Source organism: Peromyscus leucopus, chromosome 9, assembly GCF_004664715.2.
Source record: "Peromyscus leucopus breed LL Stock chromosome 9, UCI_PerLeu_2.1, whole genome shotgun sequence".
In the NCBI taxonomy this organism is placed as follows: Eukaryota; Metazoa; Chordata; class Mammalia; order Rodentia; family Cricetidae; genus Peromyscus; species Peromyscus leucopus.
Window position 1 is genome coordinate 76,157,923 of NC_051070.1, and position 19,554 is coordinate 76,177,476.

Here is a 19,554-nt window from a genome sequence, read left to right on the forward strand (position 1 = left end):
TGATGAAATTGACAAATTATGGGCAGAACGTGAACCTTGGCAAAGAAGTTGCAGTAATTTTTTGGGAGAGATTAACAACAAATATCCCAAAAACAATAGAATTAAATTTTTGTATATATATATATATATATATATATATATATATATATATATATTATACAAATTTTGTATATTGATACAAATTTGAGATTATTTTTGTTGGAACATACTGTATATATATTTCTACTCTTGTTCAGGAGTATACAGCTATACTCTTTTAACAATGTAATACAAATTGTTAGTCCTTGAACATTATTATTACCAACTAATTAACATATAGTTAATCACCTATTATGAACTTGTAGACATATTAGGTATATTTTCAAGGACAAACAGATATATTTTAGATAGGTAGTCTTCAAACTTCAGAGGTCTACAGAATATGGCATTTAAGTTATTTTAATAACAGATTTTTTTTTTTAATGACAATGAAACATGTCTGCTCCTGGCAACACCAATCTACTTCAGAAGATGATGGGCATCAAAGAAACTCCATATGGAATTTCTGTGTGGCAAAAGTTAGTTATTGGGCAAGAAAGTACCCTTGCCTCAACTGCTGACAGTATGCTGTCCAAAATGGACAAGCAGGACACAAGAGAAAGGACCGCTGAACTTTGCTAAGACAAAGAGGACCGACCTTCAGAAAAATCTTGTTTCACAGATGAGTCTGTCCGATATGTTAAGCCTGTAGGTCGAAGATGGATGCCCCAATGTTGCAGAGGAACGTTGGGTGACTGTCCAGGCAGCCTGCTGTTTCTGTCATTTTTTTTTTATTTATTATGTACACAGAAGAGGGAACCAGATCTCATTACAGATGGTTGTGAGCCACCATGTGGGTGCTGGGAATTGAACTTAGGACCTCTGGAAGAGCAGTCCACCCTCTTAACCTCTGAGCCATCTCTCCAGCCCCATTTCTGTCATTTCTTACATGTTTTAGAAGTCATTTATTTGCACTTCCTGCTTACTCAGTAAATATTATTTCCTTCTCAGGTCTCTGAGGGAGTTGACGACTAGTTAGTTATAGTTTTCCTTGTTAACCAATTCAGAAAAGAAACTCACCAAAGAGGTATAAAGTGTGTAAGTCTGAAAGACATCAAAAGATAGTTTTGTGTTGGTAATACAAGTTAGGATAGAACGTGAATTAGGTACAACACTTTGGACTCACCAAAATAGGACAGATAATGGAGTATTTTCTCTGAATTTGTCAAATGTTTATGGACTGGACATTGTTAATGAAATTTTTGACTTTATATATTATATATACTTATTTTATATAGTTTTTCGTATGTTATAACCTTCTTTTATTGTTTTAGACAAAATAGGGGAAATGTGGTGATTGATACATTGTGTACCCTAATAAAATCTGTATGAAGATCAGAGAACAGAACAAGCCACTAGATTAAAAACACAGCCAGGCAGTGGTGGCACACACCTTTAATCCCAATACTTGAGAGTCACACACCTTTAATCCCAGCCCTTGAGATCTCATGCCTTTGTTGGAAAGTGTACACCTTTAATCGCAGGAAGTGAAGGCTGGGTGGAGAAAGGTATATAAGGCGTGAAGAGACAGGAACTAGAGGGTCTTTCAGGCTGAGGAGTTGGTGAGGTAAGGGGTGGTGGCTGTGGATGCTCTGCTTCTTTGATCTTTCACCCCAGTATCTGGTACCAGGTTGTTGTTTTTTTTTTTTAATTATAAAAACATTTAAAATTAAAGCAACAAAATGCTACTTAAAATTTTCTTTCAAAAGGCTGCTACCAGCCTGGGCCTGGAGAAACAGCTCAGTGGCTCCGAGAGCTTGCTGCTCTTCTCAAGAACCCTAGTTCTGCTCCTGGTACCACATCAGGTGGTTCACAACAGCCTGGAACTCTACCTCCTGGGGACCATACTCCTCTTATAGCCTCCTTGGGTACCTGTGCACATGTGGCATACACTCATATAGATACACATAAATAAAAAAATCGTTTCTTTTAAACAAAGTTGCTACCAGATGTTTTTTTCTAATGTAAAATTGTTTTTCCAATTTATATAAAGAATATAACTGCAGATTAATAGCTGTTATCAATTTATTCTTATTCACAACTTCATGTTAACCCTGTAGTACTCTAGGTACATAATACTGATCTTTTCTGGCTTCTAAAAAGCTTAGCACTTCAGGGAAGTTTGGCTTCCCTGGGTAAGAGATGGGCACCACCCCTATCAATTCCCACCTCACAGTCCCTACAAAACAGCTTCAAGTTTTTGTTCTGTTTTGAAACAGTTTGCTTTTTTCCATCCTGAGTTTTCCCAGACTATTTCAGGACTCTGACAAACCTGCCCGTGACTAAGTCTCCTCCTGGGAATAGCTGCCTCATTATCACTATTAAAAACAGTCACTCCTAATACTCAACTGATAAGGATCTGGAAACTCATTGTAACTTGGGGAATGCAAATCCCACCCTATCCAGTCTAAAGATAAATTTGTTACACTTGGAATAACGGCTCACCCCCTCAACCCCCTCACCACCTGACCACTCCAGCAGTTTGTGTGTTCCAAATCAAGCTCCTCAGTTTGCCATAAATTCTTACTAATATTAAGATTTTATTACTATTTCCTTCCTTAAAACCAGTTAATCCATAAATTACTGTCACTCCCCAGTCCCCTCTCACACTGAGGAGCAAATGCCCTCATATTTCTAAGGTAAAACAGCTTCCCAACTGACCTGTCTCAGAAATATTTTGAACAGTACATGTGTTATTTGGTAACTTTTGTTCTTGGCAAGCTAGTCCTCCTGCCTGGAAAATCAACAGTAGATAACCTCAAGAGGTCTTTTCCTAAACCCATCAAATGGAACAACTACTTACAAACTCAATTCTTCCAAAAAGTGTATCCAAAACAGAGATGAGAAAAACATGAATAAAAAGAAACAAAAGAAAAGCAGATAGATGATCACAATCACAAACTTTACTTTCACCCAAACTCAGTATTAGAGGAATGTGACATCAGCACAGATTATCAGTCTGGAAACCCTAGATTCAATCTACTAGTAGGACCCCCTAATGCACTCACAGAGTGCTACCCCTAACCCAGAACAAGCTGAGCTATTTAATCTTTACTCTTTAACCCAGGGGAGTGCAATAAACTCCTCTGGCAGAGACATTAGCTCTTCTCAGCATATTTTAAATAGAAGTGTGTGTGGATGTAGTTACAAAATAAAATCAACTATAAAATTCAATCGAGGAACTCAGGCATGCTAGGCAAGCACTCTAGTACTGAAGCACACACCCAGCCCAGCTTCTCACCCCCAACCCCAAGGCAGAATCTCCACTGTGTAACCCTGACTGGTCTAGAACTCAGAGATATCCTCCTGCCTCTACTTCTACTTTTTCCTTTTTAGCAAATTAAGTAACATGCTCTAGTAACAAGGTTTTTATTATCTTAATTTCTACTTAGTGACCAACATAAATATTTACAAGATTTGTGCAGCAAGCAGGATGTGCTAAGATTACTTACCCTGCTCAACAAAAGGGAAAGCACACCTGTTATGGAAAGCTACTTAGCTGCTCCATGCTAGTGAAGTCACTGGTTTTGAAGGAACCTATAACCACTACTTGACTGAGTACAATCCCTAACAACAATCATTTACATAAATATAAAAACATTTGTCTTTATACTCAGCAAGTGTAGTCTTCATCCCTCATCAAGGAAACTTCTCCTTACGACAGGTGACCACTACAGTAGACTACAACCAATCAAAACTCAGACTTGCAGAGCACAGACCTCATGATACATCTACAAAAGACTCACACCTAAGGCTCAGCAAACACTGCGGAAGAGGGGGTGGACAGACTGTTAAGATCAGGGAGTCTGCTGTGAGAGTGTGTCTCCAGTAGTGTCAGAAGCTACACCCAGAAGTCTCACCAACATGACTGCCCACCAAGAGCTGAAGGATGACATCAGCACACATGCCAAAGGAGGGGGAAAGCCCACCAAGAACTAGAAGCAACGAAGGAAACCTGGGAGTGAGAAAGGTGGTCTTCCCCAGTGAAGAGCACACATATTGGTTCTCCAACACCAAATGGTCAGCCCCGAAAACATACACACAAGTAACATTATACAGACTGTATGGTACATTTAGGAATACATATACAAATACATATTATGCATGCAGTAACAATTAGTGAATAAAGTAGGCCGTGGATTTGAAAGAGAGCAAGGAGGCTATATGGCAGGGTGTGGAGGGAGGAAAGGGAAGGGAAAAAGTAGTTACTCTATCGGTGACAATATCACATTGCTAACACTGTTAGAGTTGGAAGAAAACACTGATTCATTAAAACTTAGTGAAAGCAAGTACTGTTTTGTAACTTTTTCACCATCTAAATACAGTTACGGTCCCCCACCCCAATGTCCCTCCAAGCTTTTAAATATGTTCCACAGGTCAGCAGGATGATTCAGTAAACAAGCAAGCGTGATAACCTGAATTCAATTTATAAAACCAATGGATGAAGAGAACTGACTCTAAAAGTTGTCCTCTGATCTCCTCGTGTGTGCCAGCACACTTCCACACACAAATACACACAGGAAAAGTGACGTAAAATTTAAAAAGCCATAATCAGTGTGGAGCCCTTAAAGAGGTACTGATGACCACCTACTACAATCTCGTCATTTAAGTATCAGCGAACTAAGCAAGAATCTATGGTACTGATTGGCTGAAGTATTTCAACCCCTAAGTATGGAGATTGTTTTCTAGTAAACCACCATTTTCTTCTGAAAATCTGATCCTCAAATGTAGTAATGCTTAATACTTATGATACAGTGTAAAGAACAATATACTTCAAGATGAAAAAAAAGTTCTAGCTTATACTTAATTCCATACATATCAAATGAAGATAATGACCAGATTGTAAAATACTAATTTGAAATGCAAACTGTTAAAGTCCTCTAACTACCTCAGTACTGTGTTCTCATTCTCTCCTCTCTCCTCCCTCTCTCTTCTTCTCTTCTCTTCTCCTCTCCTCTCTTCTCCACTCTCTCCTCTCCTCCCCTCCCCTCTCCTCCCCTCTCCTGCTCCCTCCCTCTCTCTTATTTTGGTGTTTGAGACAGGGTTTCTCTGTGTAGCTCTAGCTGTTCTGGAACTGCTCTATAGACCAGGCTGGCCTCGAACTCAGAGATCCACCTATGTCTGCCTCCCAAGTGCTGGGATTAAAGGCGTGCGCCACCACCACACCCCAGTGCTGCATTCTTAAGGCCCGAGTTATTACAGTGCAAAAGTTCTCTGAGAAATCAAAGGAGCTGCTCTTTCTTTCCCTATCATCAAATGCTGGTTTACTTCATATAGTCAACATTTTGTCATCCAATGGATTTCCCAAAGGACAAACTGACCCTAGAAATCAGTCACTTAAGTAAAAGTTTAAGGAAGGAGTAGACGGACGAGAACTTAGCCACTCTGTAGCAGAGCACTAGCCATCAAGTGCTAAGCCCTGGCTTGCATCCTCAGAACAACAGAGTCACAGTGTGGTGGTGATGATGATGATGATGATGATGATGAGTGTCTGTGCGTTACATATATACATAGAAACTGGCATTCTGTGCCCACAACTCTAAGCAATGCCTGTTTTCTCTGATCCCCCCACTTGTCAATCAATAAAATGGGACTAAATGCTGATAGTCACATAAAGGTGCCATGAGGTCTCTCTCCTAAAGAGACCAGTAAGCAGGTTACTAAGGTAACCTTCTGAAGCAATATGGAAGCTTTCCTGAGTTCTACCCTGTGGATACTGACATTCTCCTTCCACATCACTTACTAGATACAATAATGGGAAGGTGCTGGACCACATGCCAGCAATGCTAACGTAGCAAAGGCAAGAAGATCACCACAGGTTTAAGGCCAGCCAGGTTTACAAAGTGAGACCCTGTCTCAGAGAAAACAGAACCATAAAATACGGCACAATTGTTTCATGTCCCCAAAGAATTTCTCCATAATTTAAAGTCAGCACACAGCAATTACTTTTTCTCATTTTTGAACATTTTTTCTATGTGTGGGTGTTTTGTCTGCAAGCATGTCTGCTCTACATGCACAGATGGTGCCTGCAGACCAGGAAAAGGTGTCAAAACCTGTGTGCTGGAGTTACTGGGGGGTGGTCTCAGAGTACCGGGAACCAATCCCAGGCTCCTCAGAGAACTATCTCCCCAGCCCCAGAACCCCCTTGTTTAAAAAGAGTATGGTGGCACATACCTATAACCCCAGCACTCAGAAGGCCGAGGCAGAAAAATCCTGATTTAAGGCCAGCCTAGGCTATATAACGAGCCAGTCTCAAGAAAAGAAGACTAAATGTAACAAAACAAAAAAAGAAGACTAAATGTAACAAAACAACAACTAAATGTAACAAAACAACAACAACACACAAACAAACACACACACACACACAAACACACAAACACACAAACAAACAACACACAAACACACACACACACACACAGAGAGAGACTGATGATTGATTATACAGCAGGGATGGATATTAACAAGGGAAATTACTAGTCTAGTGTGTTGGTACATGCCTAATCGTAGCACAGAAAGCTGAGGCAGGATTACTGCCATGAGTACAAGGTCATGCATGGTCTACATAGTCAGTTCCAGGCTAAGGACAGTGCGGAATTGAATGAGAACAGCCCATATTGGCTCATATATTTGAATGCTCAGTCTCTAATTGCTGGAACTCTTCTGTGAAGGATTAGGACAGTGGTTCTCAACCTGTTGGTCACAAACCCTTTAACAATCCTCTGTTTCTAAAAGTATTTACAATATGATTCATAACAGTAGCAAAATTACAGTTACGAAGTAGCAACAAAAATAATTTTATGGTTGGGGTCACCAGGACATGAGGAACTGTATTAAAGGGCCACAGCATTAGGAAGGTTGAGAAGCACTAGATTAGGAGGTGTGGTCTTTTGGAGGAGGTGTATTACTGGGATGGGCACTGAGGTTTCCAAAGTCCAGGACAGACTCAGTCTCTCTCTGCCCACTGCCTGTGGATAGGTAAGCTCTCTGCTCCCACTCCAGCACCATGCCTGTCTGTCTGCGGCCAGGCTCCCTGCCACAATGGTCATGGACTCACCTCTGAAACTGCAAGCAAGCCTCCAATTCAATGCTTTCTTTTATAAGTTGCCTTGGTCATGGTGTCTCCTCACGGCAACAGAGAAGAGAGCTACACCACAAAACTGTCTCAAGAAGAAAAGAAAGGAAGAATGGAAGAATGGAAGGAAGGAAGGAACGAACGAACGAACAAAGGAACAAAGGAAGGAACGAAGGAAGGAACGAAGGAAAGAACGAACAAACAAGCACTACCCCAAAGGGGTAAAACTAGATAAAACATTTGAGACAAGAGCCACACAAAAGCATTTCAGTGCTTAGCTATTCAAACATACAATTAAACTCATACAAGCAAGGCCACTTAACTTTCCATACATTTTGCTTTGCTTACCACTGTGAAAAGAATTCAAAGGGAGATTGAAGCCAGCCGGGGCAACACAGTAAGACCTTACCTTACAAAGGAAAAGAAAAAGGAAAAAGTCAGCGTAGCTAGATGTACTGTGCACACGTTCAAACCCGTTTTAGTTGAGAAGGAACACTGTACAGAAGACGCAGTCGGCCAGTCCTGCAGGAGCACAGAGGCACACTGGGAGCAGAACTCTGACCTGCCAGGCTCTCCTGTTGTGCTTGTGTTTGTAGGAGTAACTACAAGCTGTACAGAGGACAACGGCAGTTGTTATTAGGGTACCTTCCTGCTGTGCCAAAGCGCACACAGCAATTTTGAATCATCAGTCCTAAGATCATGAGAGCAAAGGCTGGAGCCAAACGAAATGGGTGGAGATCACATGTAACAGTCTTGGAATTAGCTGATAGGACAGAGGAAGCACTGGCCCTTCTGCAGATGACCCGCCTTTCTCCTTTACACAGTGAAAAGCTTCCTGCTTAAAAAGGAGTATCGACACAGAGAAACCCTGTCTCAAAAAAAAAACCAAAAAAAAAAAAAAAGGAGTATCGGAAAAGGGCTTCCTTTTTCAAAGACACAAATAAGGCCAGTTTTTAAACACAGTGTTGGAAGATCATATACTATTTCCTTATATATCATTTGCACACTTAAATATATGCATTGGATACTACATGTGAGATACAGTTTTCAAAAAGATGCTTTGCAGAAACAACGTCAGCAAAAAGCTGTCAAAATCTTCAGGTGCTGCAACTCTAAAGCAAACTTCACTTCAAATACATTCAGTAAGAGTGGAAATGGAATGAAGCAGCAGCATCAGGCAAAAGCCTGCTCTGACGTAAGCTACTGTTTTTACCCCCCCCCAGGACGCCAAGTACTTTCTTCCTCTATGGTTTCCTAACTTCACTCTGTTCTATGAAGTCTAAAGCATTACGCAACTGTTTTTGACACCGTTCACATAACTCAACTATATGGGCTGGAGAGATGAGCCAGAGGTTAAAACCACTAGCTGCTCTTCCAAAAACCCAGTTTCAACCCCCAGCACACACGTGGCAGCTCACATCTGTCTGTAACTCCTTCCAGGGGGTCTGACGGCCTCCTTTGGTCTGCAGGGGCACAAGACCCAAGAGCGCTGCAGAGACGTAACAGGAGGCAAACCTCCCCCCACACGTACAACTGTAAACATTTCAAAGAAAGAAAATGCCCACATGCTCACCCACAGCCAATCTGATGGAGGCCCTTCCTCAACTGAGGCTCAGCTCACTCTTCCCAACGGACTCAGTTGACAAAAAGCTAAACACAGTGGCACTGCCATTGCTCAGGTTCTCATCAAGGGCAGCAGCAACTGAACTTCAACTCGGCCACTCTCCAGAAGCCATAAGAATTTCCATCAAATACTCAGTGTGCGTGTGCGCGCCGGCAGTCAGTTCTCCCTTTTTGCCATGTGCCTGGATCCTGGGATTGAACTCAGGTTGGCAGGCTTGGTGGCAAGCGCCTTTCTCCACTCACTGAGCCCTAAATCATTACTTCTTTGTTGATCCATGGAACTGTCCTTATTACAGCCAGCCATGGATGCTCTGAACCGCTCACAGCCAATCAGAAAGACTCAGCCCCAGACATCCTAAGGTGTCTTACTATGGCCACAGGAAGTACAATAACAGCTACAGCAGAAGCCACTGCTTCTGTTTCAACAGCTTCTCTATTAGCTCCTGCCTCAAAGACTGTTTCGGCCACAATCATTCCAAACGTGCTGCCAGGCCCCTAGGAAGCTTTGCCCCCCACCCCACCCCTTGTAAAAACTTTTACTCCGCCCTGTACCTCCCTGACTCACAACGGACAGGACAGGCAAACCAAGTACTCCTGTGCAGCCTAGTATGAGCATGCAAAAAGCCTAGGGTTAGCAGACAGAGCTAAGACTGCATGCATGGCTGCATTGGAACCTGTCTTGCCCTCAAACGGTTCAGTCCGGGAGACACGTCTTGTGTGCACACGTCTTGTGTGCATGGCCTCCCTGTGCTGTATAACAGCCCCAGGAAGACTAAGTTCTGTGGCCTTCCTGGTTTTATTGACTACTCATGCTCTTTTACTGCAGTTGGAGTGGGCTGAGCTGGTTGCATGAAGAGCAGAGAACACCAGGGGGCTATTAGCTCTAAGCACACCCATCAGCTGGAGTGGATGAGGCCTGGAGGGCAGCCAGGACAGAGACTAGAGAAGGTGAAGGACTACAAGAGCTGAGACTGTGGAAGGTGAAGGAGCAGGACAGCAAACTGAGCAGCGAGAGGGCTGCAGCTGGCGGGAGGACTGTGACAATGCTCCCGGACCTGGCTGCTGGGGAGGTACCGAGGGGCAGGGAGCTGAGGGGCTCGGGCTGCAGTACCACTGAAAGCTGGAACACTAAGAGCTAGTACTCAACACCTGGAGCTGCTAACGCTAGACAAACGTCACTTGCCTACTCCTGAGTTCTATCCAAGTGATCAGCAAACCCCTAGCCTACTGCTGACTACCACTGATTTACTCCTCCAGCCCACGTTTCTAATCTCTCCCCAAAACGTTTGTGTGTTTGTGCATGGGAAAACCAGTGGGCAACCTGGGAAACAGTCACCAGCTCTTTCCCAGGCCCCACATAGGGCCTCTGACTGCTCTGGAACTCATCGACTAGGTCTGGCTGACTGGTGAGCAAGCTCAAAAGATCCACCTGCCTCTGCCTCCCTAGCACTAGGATTCTAGGCATGTCACAGCCTAAGCTGCCTTTAAAACCATCCAACCAACCAACCAACCAACCAACCAACCATCCAACCAACCATCCAACCAACCAACCAACCAACCCACATGGGTCCTAGAGATCAAACGCAGGCCCTCATGCTTGCAAGGCGAGGGTTTTACCTAATGAGCCATCTCCCCAGCCTTTACAAAAACATTTTTTAAAAAAATTACTTTATACCCCCAGCCTGGAAAGATGACTATAACAAAAATGGGTACAAACCCAAATTATTTGGTACTTACAATGATTTAATGGGAAAAAAAAAACATTTGAGACTGAAGCTGCTAGTAAGTCCTAAATAAATAAGCTTATGTGAAAACAAATTAAGTTCCATCATTTGCCAAAAGTACATAACAAAACCTTCTAAACTATACACCAGGAATTTGAGTGAGGTTTCTTGTTTTAGGGGCTTTCAGACAGGGTTTCACTGTGCCCACAATAGCCTGTAACTCCTATGTACAGCAGGCTGGCCTCAGACTCACAGCAATCCCCTGATTCCTTGTCCAGGTACTGAGATGACAGCTGTGAGCCGTCATGCCAGGCTTGGAAGTAATCCATTTTAGAATAACAAAAGAAATTCTAAAAAAATCAATATTCTACATATTTAGGACCCATTTAATGGTCTAAATAAAAACCAGCTTAACTGACAGAGCACAGCACACAGAAGAGTACCGAACCGTTTCGATCAAGCCTCCACACACACTTGGAAGTAAAGAAACTGCTATTCTCTAGAGACTGTGGAAGCTGCAGCTTGCGTATTTTGTGAGGGTTTTGAAGCTGTTCGCAATTGACTTCTATGAATCAAAGAACACCCATAACGACTTTAATTAGCACCTCAATATATTCTTAGAAATAATTTCTCAGATGAGAGAGACGGTAAGTGTGCCAGTGGTTTAGAGGAATGATGTTCCTAACTACCAAACACACTCCACTATTGACAACATCAAAGTACAGCACTCAAATGCACGGCAGACGTCATAGTTTTTAAGGGTGGTAGGAAACCACCACAGCAAATACTAAAATTATAAGCATAATCATACACCTAGAGCCAGTTTTATTAGAATTGAGGCATTTACTAACAACTTAGTCTCCTTAGCAGCATAATGTCACAATACCTAAGCAATAAATCTAGATATTATTCTTTCCTTTGTGTACCTTAAAAGTAGGGGGGAAAAATCACTTGTTTAATTTTATGTTCTTTTTTTAACATTTTGAGGCCCTTTACATTTTTCATTTAAAATATGCGTGTACATACACAGATGAGTGCATCTACTTCTCTATGGGAGTCCTCCTCTAACGACTCCACGTGTAAGGCCTAGCAATGTGCCTGTGTCTGGCTAACACACTCACTCAATTACTCTGTAATACCACTCGACTGTGCCATCACAACCAAGCCCCTCCCTCTACCTGAGTCCCAGGCAGGTAACTGACCTGTGTAACTATTTGTTACCACCATGAGAATTCTCCCCTCCAAAGACTAAGTGTGCAGATTTGCGGGACAAACCCTGTGGTATTCCTGAGAGAAAGCCATAGTAGACAAAGGCAAAAGGCCAAGCCCTTCTTTCCAAATCCTACCCTCACATCCAATTGAGCAGAGCAGGAACAAGGAATGGTGTACACTAGGAGGATGCCATCCTCTTCACCGGTGAGATAACTAGAAAACTAGCTCTTGGTACTGACTGGAGGAAATGCCCAATTGCCTAAAAGTGGCACAGTAGTTTGCTTTCCCGGAAGGGAACATGGAAATCTGTAAACATGGGACTTTCTCATCGGCTCACACACGAATAATCTATGAGATGTAATAAACCTGAGTCTGAAACACACCCACTGACCACTCAGCTACAAAGCCCAGTCATGGAGAGCCGAAAGACCAAGTTCTGAGAAAGACAATGATAATGTTCATACTAAATTATATTAACCTATAATTTAACTAACTCCTGGGAAAACTATCCTATTTTGAGTGCCTACCTTTGAAACTAGAAAATGTGTTCAAATAGGTGTTTCTCCATTTTGTAGGAAGAATCTCCAGTCTCAGACTTGATATCTCAGTATCTCCATGGATTTCCAAGTCTGTCCTTTGTTTTTGTTTTCATTTTTTTTATGAGACAGTTTCTGTGTGTATTGCCTTGGCTGTCCTGGAACTCACTCTGTAGACCAGCTGGCCTTAAACTCAGAGATCCACCTGTCTCTGGCCCCTGAGTGCTGGAATTAAAGGCACATGCCACCACTGCCCAGCTTTCAAGTCTGCCTTTCTAACTTCACTACCAATGATTATTGGACACATATTGGACATGCTTTGAATATGAGCCCCAAGTGTTGAAAGTGTGACCCTAGTATGGTACTGGTGGGAAGTGGTATAGACTGCTAAGAGATGAGCCTAGTAAAAGAGATCCTTAGGTGGTGCATGCCTTTAATCCTAGCACTCAGGAGGCAGAGATAGGCAGATCGCTTTGAATTCAAGGCCAGCCTGGTCTACATGGCGAGTTCCAGGACAGCCAGGGCTGTTACATAGAGAAACCCTGTCTCAAAAAAAAAAAAAAAAAAAGAAAAAGAAAAAAAAGACTGCCTCAAACAGAGGTACAGAGGTGCTGGAGATGTGATTCAGTTGGCAGAGTACTTGTCAAATATTTTTCTTACTTTCAGGGGAGAGTGAGAACAAGTCCCCCACTACCACAAAGTACGCAGTCCACTTTCCCACATTTGGGGAACTCACAGGGGTCAGTACATCTGGAGTGCAATGGATAAGCCTCGCCCTGGGAAAACCATCTATCTTCATGATCATGGTATTTCCCCTGCCAGGTAAGTATTGCCTACTATACTCAAAGCCTTTGGTTTGATCCCCAGCCCTATACAAACCCAGAAGTAGTAATACCTATAATCCCAGCAGCTGTAAAGAAGAACTAGAAGTTCACGGTCATCCTCCTCTACACAGTGAGTTCAAGGCCAGGCTGCGCTGTAAGAGATGATGTCTCAACCAAACAAAACATATAAATAAATGCTACCCGGGCTCGGTCTCGATAGTCTTTGACTACTACTACTTGCTTTCAAGTGTCTCCCAACAGCAATGAAGACAAACTACTAATAGGTCTTGAATTAGCTTTAACAACAAGTGAAGACTAGTATCACCCTAGATGGAGTAGATGGAACAGGCCATACACATGCATCGGGTTCAATAATCAACAAAACAACCACGCTTTAAACAGACATTTCTCCAAAAAAGATATACTAACAAAGAAAAGAAATGGTCACTCACATTAGCTGTCAGGGAAAGGCAAATTATGATCACAGTGAGATACTAGAAGTCTGGTGGTACAGATCTGTAAATCCAGCTATTTTGGAGGCTGATGTAGAAAGAGCCTAAACTGAAGGCCAACCTAAGCAACTAGCAAAATCCTATTTTTAAAAAAAGGCTAAGGATACAGCTTAGTGATCAAGCAAGGCCATAGCTTCAAAGCCCCACCTCTGAGCATGACTGTACTGGGGAAAGCCTTCAATGCAGGAGTCCTTGGAAGACATTTCAGATTCAAAGCCCAGCTCCAGCTGAAGAATGAAGGAAAGCGAGTTACTACACTGCCATACCTCACTCTGTTGCAGCCTCGAGGGCTCCCATTGGAAAGAGACGTTCGTTTGCACACCGTGGGACAACTGCAATCTAATGGGCTTTGCCTCACTATCCCATCCCTATGGATTACACTCAAAGGTGCTAAACAAGGCACTTTGAGGCAGATGGATTCTTCTGACTTTTCAGCGTGGTGTGTACATATGGTACATGTACAGGTGAACAAGCACATAATACATACAGGTTTGGGGCAGAAGTCACCATTCATCACTCTCTGCTTCAATTTTTGAAACCAGGGTCTCTCACTGAACCTGGAGCTCACCGATTCAGGCGGGCTGCCTAGCTAGCTGGCTGACTCTATCTGCCTGCCTCCTAATGCTGTGATTACAGAACTATCACAGCAGTGCTGCAGGCCCAGCTTTCTATGTGAGTGCTGGGATCTGAACCGAGTCATCAAGCCAAAACTCAGTCCCTTTCCCACCAACAGAAGAAACCGTCTTTGCTGGGGATGTAGCCTAGCAGCAGAACACCTGCCCAGCATGTGCAAGGCCCTGGGTTGAATAACCAGCAGTGCCAAAATAGAGGAAAAAATATATATACAATCCTTAAGTGAACACACATCTGTTTGCCTTGCTATTGCTAAAGAACACAGTGGTCTCCAAAGTAATTTTATTATTTTAAGCTCCTAAATTATTATTGTTATGTTTGTTTATTTATTTGGGGGGGTTTTGAGACAGATTTTTCTCTGTGTAGCCCTGGATGTCCTGGAACTTGCTCTGTAGACCAGGCTGGCCTTGAACTCTAAGATCAGCCTGCTTCTACCTCCACACTGGGCTCCACTCCTAAACTATTTTTTAATTAATGGAAACACTTTTGAACAGATATTTTCTATGTAAACTGTTTGGTTGCTAACCTTCATATTACACTCTTTCCTACCTTTACTCACGTGACAAATGTCTTCTGAGCATCTACAGAGTACTTGGAATGTGGGGGACAAGCAAAGCTCTCAAGGACCAGCACACGGAGAGTGAGAAGGACTGCGAGCAGCAGACACACACAGCATCAATACACTGCAGGTCAGGGGCAGGGGCGCACATCTTCAATCCCAGCACTCAGCACTCAAGGAGCTAACCGCTAAGGCAAAGAAAAGGATCGCAGATCTACCCCTGCCGCCCCTTTACTCCTCCTAAATTACACCTGTTATACACACTTGGGACTCCTGCCTCAGACTGACTCTAACATTTAGGGAGGTGAAGCCCAAGGAGCTAAGAAGCGCAAAGGAAAATCGGCAGTGGCAATTTAAATAGGGTGGAGATGTGTAAGAGTCTACAGGAGTTAGATTTATCGAACGACATCAACCCAGTCACAGGAAGCACCAGTACAAACCTCAGGACAGGTGCTTGCTGGTCTAATTATTTAGACACTGGTGGATGATACCAACAAGCAAAACGTAAGATGGCAAGCCACCAGCCTCTTCTCTCTCCGCCTCCCCTGAAAAGTATGTCTGGTGAAACAAAACAACTCACATACATTCACTTAACGAATCTCTACCTAACTGTGCCCTTCCCACTGAAAAGTCCACGGCCAGCACCCGTTTCTATCCTAGGCCATGAGACCTTCAGAAGGACCCTGAAGAACACCACAAAGTCCAGTGATGGGCGGAGGGCCTGCCCTAGGCTTGGACTGGTAACCCTCACTGTTCTGTCGTTTGTTTTCTGAAAAATAAGAGAAATGGGGGGCTGAAAAGATGGCTTAGCAGATAAGAGCACTGGCTGCTCTTCCAGAGGATCCAGGTTCAATTCCCATCACCTACATGGTAGCTCACAACTGTCTGTAACTCCAGTTCCAGGGGCTCTGACACCCTCACACAGACCTACAGGCAAAACACCAATGTACATAAAATACAAATAAATATTTTTTAAAAATAAATAAAAGAGAAATGTATAGAAATTTGAACCCAGAAAAGTGAATGATTCTGCACTACAAGTATCTCAAAACCCTTGTTTTAGGTCATGGGTACCAAGTTCTTATTAAAATTTATTTAATTAGTGATAATTCAAAAGTATGCTCACTGGCATTATAATATTTAAGTTCCCTTCCCTCCTAGAAAGGCCAAAACACTGATACTGCGTTGGTCTGGTTGGAACTGGAAAGTCTGCTACTCTTCTGGACACTTGTTACACACACACACACACACACACACACACACACACACACACACACACGGAGGTGGGGCCTGGCTAGTGGCAGAAGGTCACTACGGTGGACAACTGAAGTCATACCTGCCCCTTGTCCTGGATGCTTCCTGGTCTGCCACCATGTAAACTGAGTGATGGAATTATAGGCATACCTAACCACACCCAGCATTGAAATGCACTTGAAAAAACTCAATAGCCTCCTAAAGAGTTTTGGCAAAATATATGTTACGTAATCTGAACCCATTTGAACTGGAGAGTAAAAAAGAAAATTTAGAGAATCTCAACAAAACAATTATATAAAAAAACAAAACATGCATCTTTCTGTAAAAGCAAACCAAACAGGACATACGTTTATTACTTTGTTTTTACCTCTTTAGGCTAAGAGAACAATTAGAACTCACAGCCCTGGGATGCTAAAGCAGGTGGGCTGTGAATGCTGCTTCTGCAGGTTACATGTACATGGAAGGAAAACAGAGGAGAAAAAATAACAATGAAAGCTAGATTAACCTTTCATCTGCTTTGAAGGAGCGTCTCCAACTCCTGGAGTCCAGCGGTTGGTCCTCCCCTGTAGCTGGCACTCCAGGCATACTAACACGCTAAGCTCACCGTACCACATCACCGTCTACCGTCCTCCCAAGCTCGCTGGGAGGCAGTGATGAGTTAAAGCCTTCCTTCTTTTCCATCAACCATTAGTTTCCTGTAGGACAATGGAAATGTGCTGCTGCATGTGTATCAATCATCTGACTTAGCATGACATTGGCTTGATGTGCAGTCTGCATTTTCAGGCACTGTCAGACCGTTAGGGCATTAGGATAGAATTACTTTCTCTACCTATCCTACTGGGCCAATCAGAGACGGCCTCGGCCACAATTCGGTTATACTTCTGACATCACCTACTGTGAAAACTGGGACAGAGAACAGGCAGACGTGCTCTCCGGTCTCCATCTCTCTCACTACTGTGAGCAGCAGCTCTACCCACAGGGCTCATTCACAAGACCGCACGGCAGCCGGCGACACAGATGCTGACGTCTGGTTCCCACCTCCCTGACTCTGGGGTGACCATAACAACGCATTCGAGTAACAAAACTGCTTCTAGACACCTCCTTTCAAAAGGTGGGCATGTACCCTCTGCTCCTCGAACCACACGGCCTGGAAGAGCTCACTTGAAGATCCAGATAGGTCACCGAGGACCAGGACCACACTTGGAAGAGAAAGGGCCTACACGGTCTGGAAAGCGAAGGTGAGGGAAGTACAGACGGACAGACTAGATGATCGTCCCACGACTGCAGCATTGCCTGTGAGTTAATTACACCTTAACTTTAAAGAGAGGAGAGGGGCCATTACAAGCACTGCACCAGGCCTAAGTGCTTCCTCAACTCTCGCATCGGAAACACTTGTTTTTAACCCACTGTTCAGGCCTTCTAGATCACAAATACTTTCTTCATATACCAAGATGTAAAGATTGAAAAAAAATGTTTAAAAAAATAATAAAAGCAGCCGGGCAGTGGTGGCGCACGCCTTTAATCCCAGCACTTGGGAGGCAGAGCCAGGCGGATCTCTGTGAGTTCGAGGCCAGCCTGGTCTACAAAGCGAGTTCCAGGAAAGGCGCAAAGCTACACAGAGAAACCCTGTCTCGAAAAACCAAAATAAAAAAAAAAAAATTAATAAAAGCAAAGTGCCACATATTTATTTTTAATTTTTTTTAGATTCTTTGTATTTTCTGTGTTTGTTTTTCTATGTGCTGAGAACAGGTAAGACACAGCAATCCTGCTGTTTCTAAAGAGGGATGGGTAACCAGTAGAGGGGTGGGGGGAAACGGCCCCTTTGGCATTCTGAACCACTGAAGATATGACCTAGTCAAAAAACATTTTCTCAAAAGCCGTAGTTTTAGTTTCCGGCGCCTGCGTGGAACCAGGCGCCGGAAGAACCACTATGTCTCAGTGTTCTACTGCTGTGCAGAGACCATGACCTCCGTAACTCTTACAAAAGAAAGCATTTAACTGGGGCTGGCTTACGGTTTCAGAGGCTAGTCCACTGTCATCATGGCAGGGAGCATGGCAGCGTGCAGGCAGACGTGGTGCTGGAGAAGCAGCTGAGAGTTCTACATCCAGATCTGAAGGCAGCAGAAGGAAAGCAAGCCTCTGTGACTGGCTTGGGCTTCTGAAACCTCAAATCCCACCCCCTGTGACACACTTCCTTCAATAAGGCCACATCCCCGAAACCCTGATGACCAAGCATTCAAATGTATGAGCCTATGGGGACCGTTCCTAGTCAAACCACCACATACTAGACATAAGAGAATTAAAGTGTTGGAAAGGAGAAAGGGAATGGAAAGCCTAAGAAGTCAATTCCTTTGAGAAGGGATAAGAAAATATGTCCCATTTAGCTACACTAGCTATCTTTTAATCTCTCATCACGTGTTCTTAATAGAAACAGACAAAAGTAACCAAATGCAGTTAAAAAGCCAACAAGAGCGATGGCTCAGCAGTGAAGAATACCTGCTGCTCTTCTTGATGACCCAGGGTTCAAATCCCAGCGCCCACATGACAACTAACAACTGTCTAGAACTCAAATGTCAGAGGATCTGATGCCCTCTTCTGGCCTCTGTGGGTACTGCATGCAGGCGTTGCACACACATACGGGCAAGACACTCAGAGGCATACAATAAAAATAAATCGTTTTGTTTTTTCTATGGAAAAAAATGATCAACAAAAAAAAAAGGTCCCATTAACCAAAGAAATCATATAAAAGATTTGGGGTTGGGGGTCAAGAATAAAGATCCTGAAGAATTACAAATAGGAACACTAGCAAGCATGCAGATTGATTAAGCGTAGAAATAGATGAGATGTATCAAGCTGACCAAAGGTGGTGACCTTTTCAATAGTTTTGTTTCTCCCTTTTTTTCTTTCTGAGACAGGTAGCCTAAGCCAGGCTGAAACTCACTGTCTAAGGCAGGCTGTCTTCAAACTCCTGATGATCCTGCTGCCTCGGCCCCTCAAAGGATTACAGGTGTGAGCCACCCCATCTAGTTGTCAACACTGCCTTAACATACGCATAAGTTACCTTTCTCCACAGCATAAACATAAGAGTTACGAAAATTTTATTTTTTGAACCAGCCCTGGTGATACAACCCATTCCTGTAATACTAGGCAGAAGGATCTGGATGAAGTTCAAGGTCAGCCTAGGCTACATAAACAAATAAACAAGACTTGCCTACACACACACACACACACACACACACACACACACACACACACACACACAGAGTTTTGTTTTATTGTGTGTAGCTCAAGATGGCCTCGAACACAAAATCCCCTTGCCTCAGCACCCCGCCCCCTGTTAGGTACAAGTAAGCATCATCATACATGTCTAAATTGACTACTCCATTTGAGACTGGATCTATTTTTGGATATATAATTTTAGATTCCATTTTCTATCTATTTCTATGTAATGATAATAATTATATCACATAAAATAAAAAATATTCCTTTACTTTAGAAATATAAATTAGATCTGAGATATTTAGCAC

General features: G+C 43.1%; 1 protein-coding gene and 1 non-coding gene across 5 annotated transcripts in view; both read right to left on the reverse strand.

The window, feature by feature from the left end:
- The window catches only part of Fbxo34 (F-box protein 34), a 74,386-nt gene that overhangs the window by 42,760 nt on the left and 12,072 nt on the right, over positions 1-19,554 (reverse strand). The window lies entirely within an intron of this gene.
- On the reverse strand, positions 12,909-13,075 carry LOC114696060. Its single transcript, XR_003734950.1, has one exon. It is a non-coding gene; the product is annotated as a U1 spliceosomal RNA (small nuclear RNA).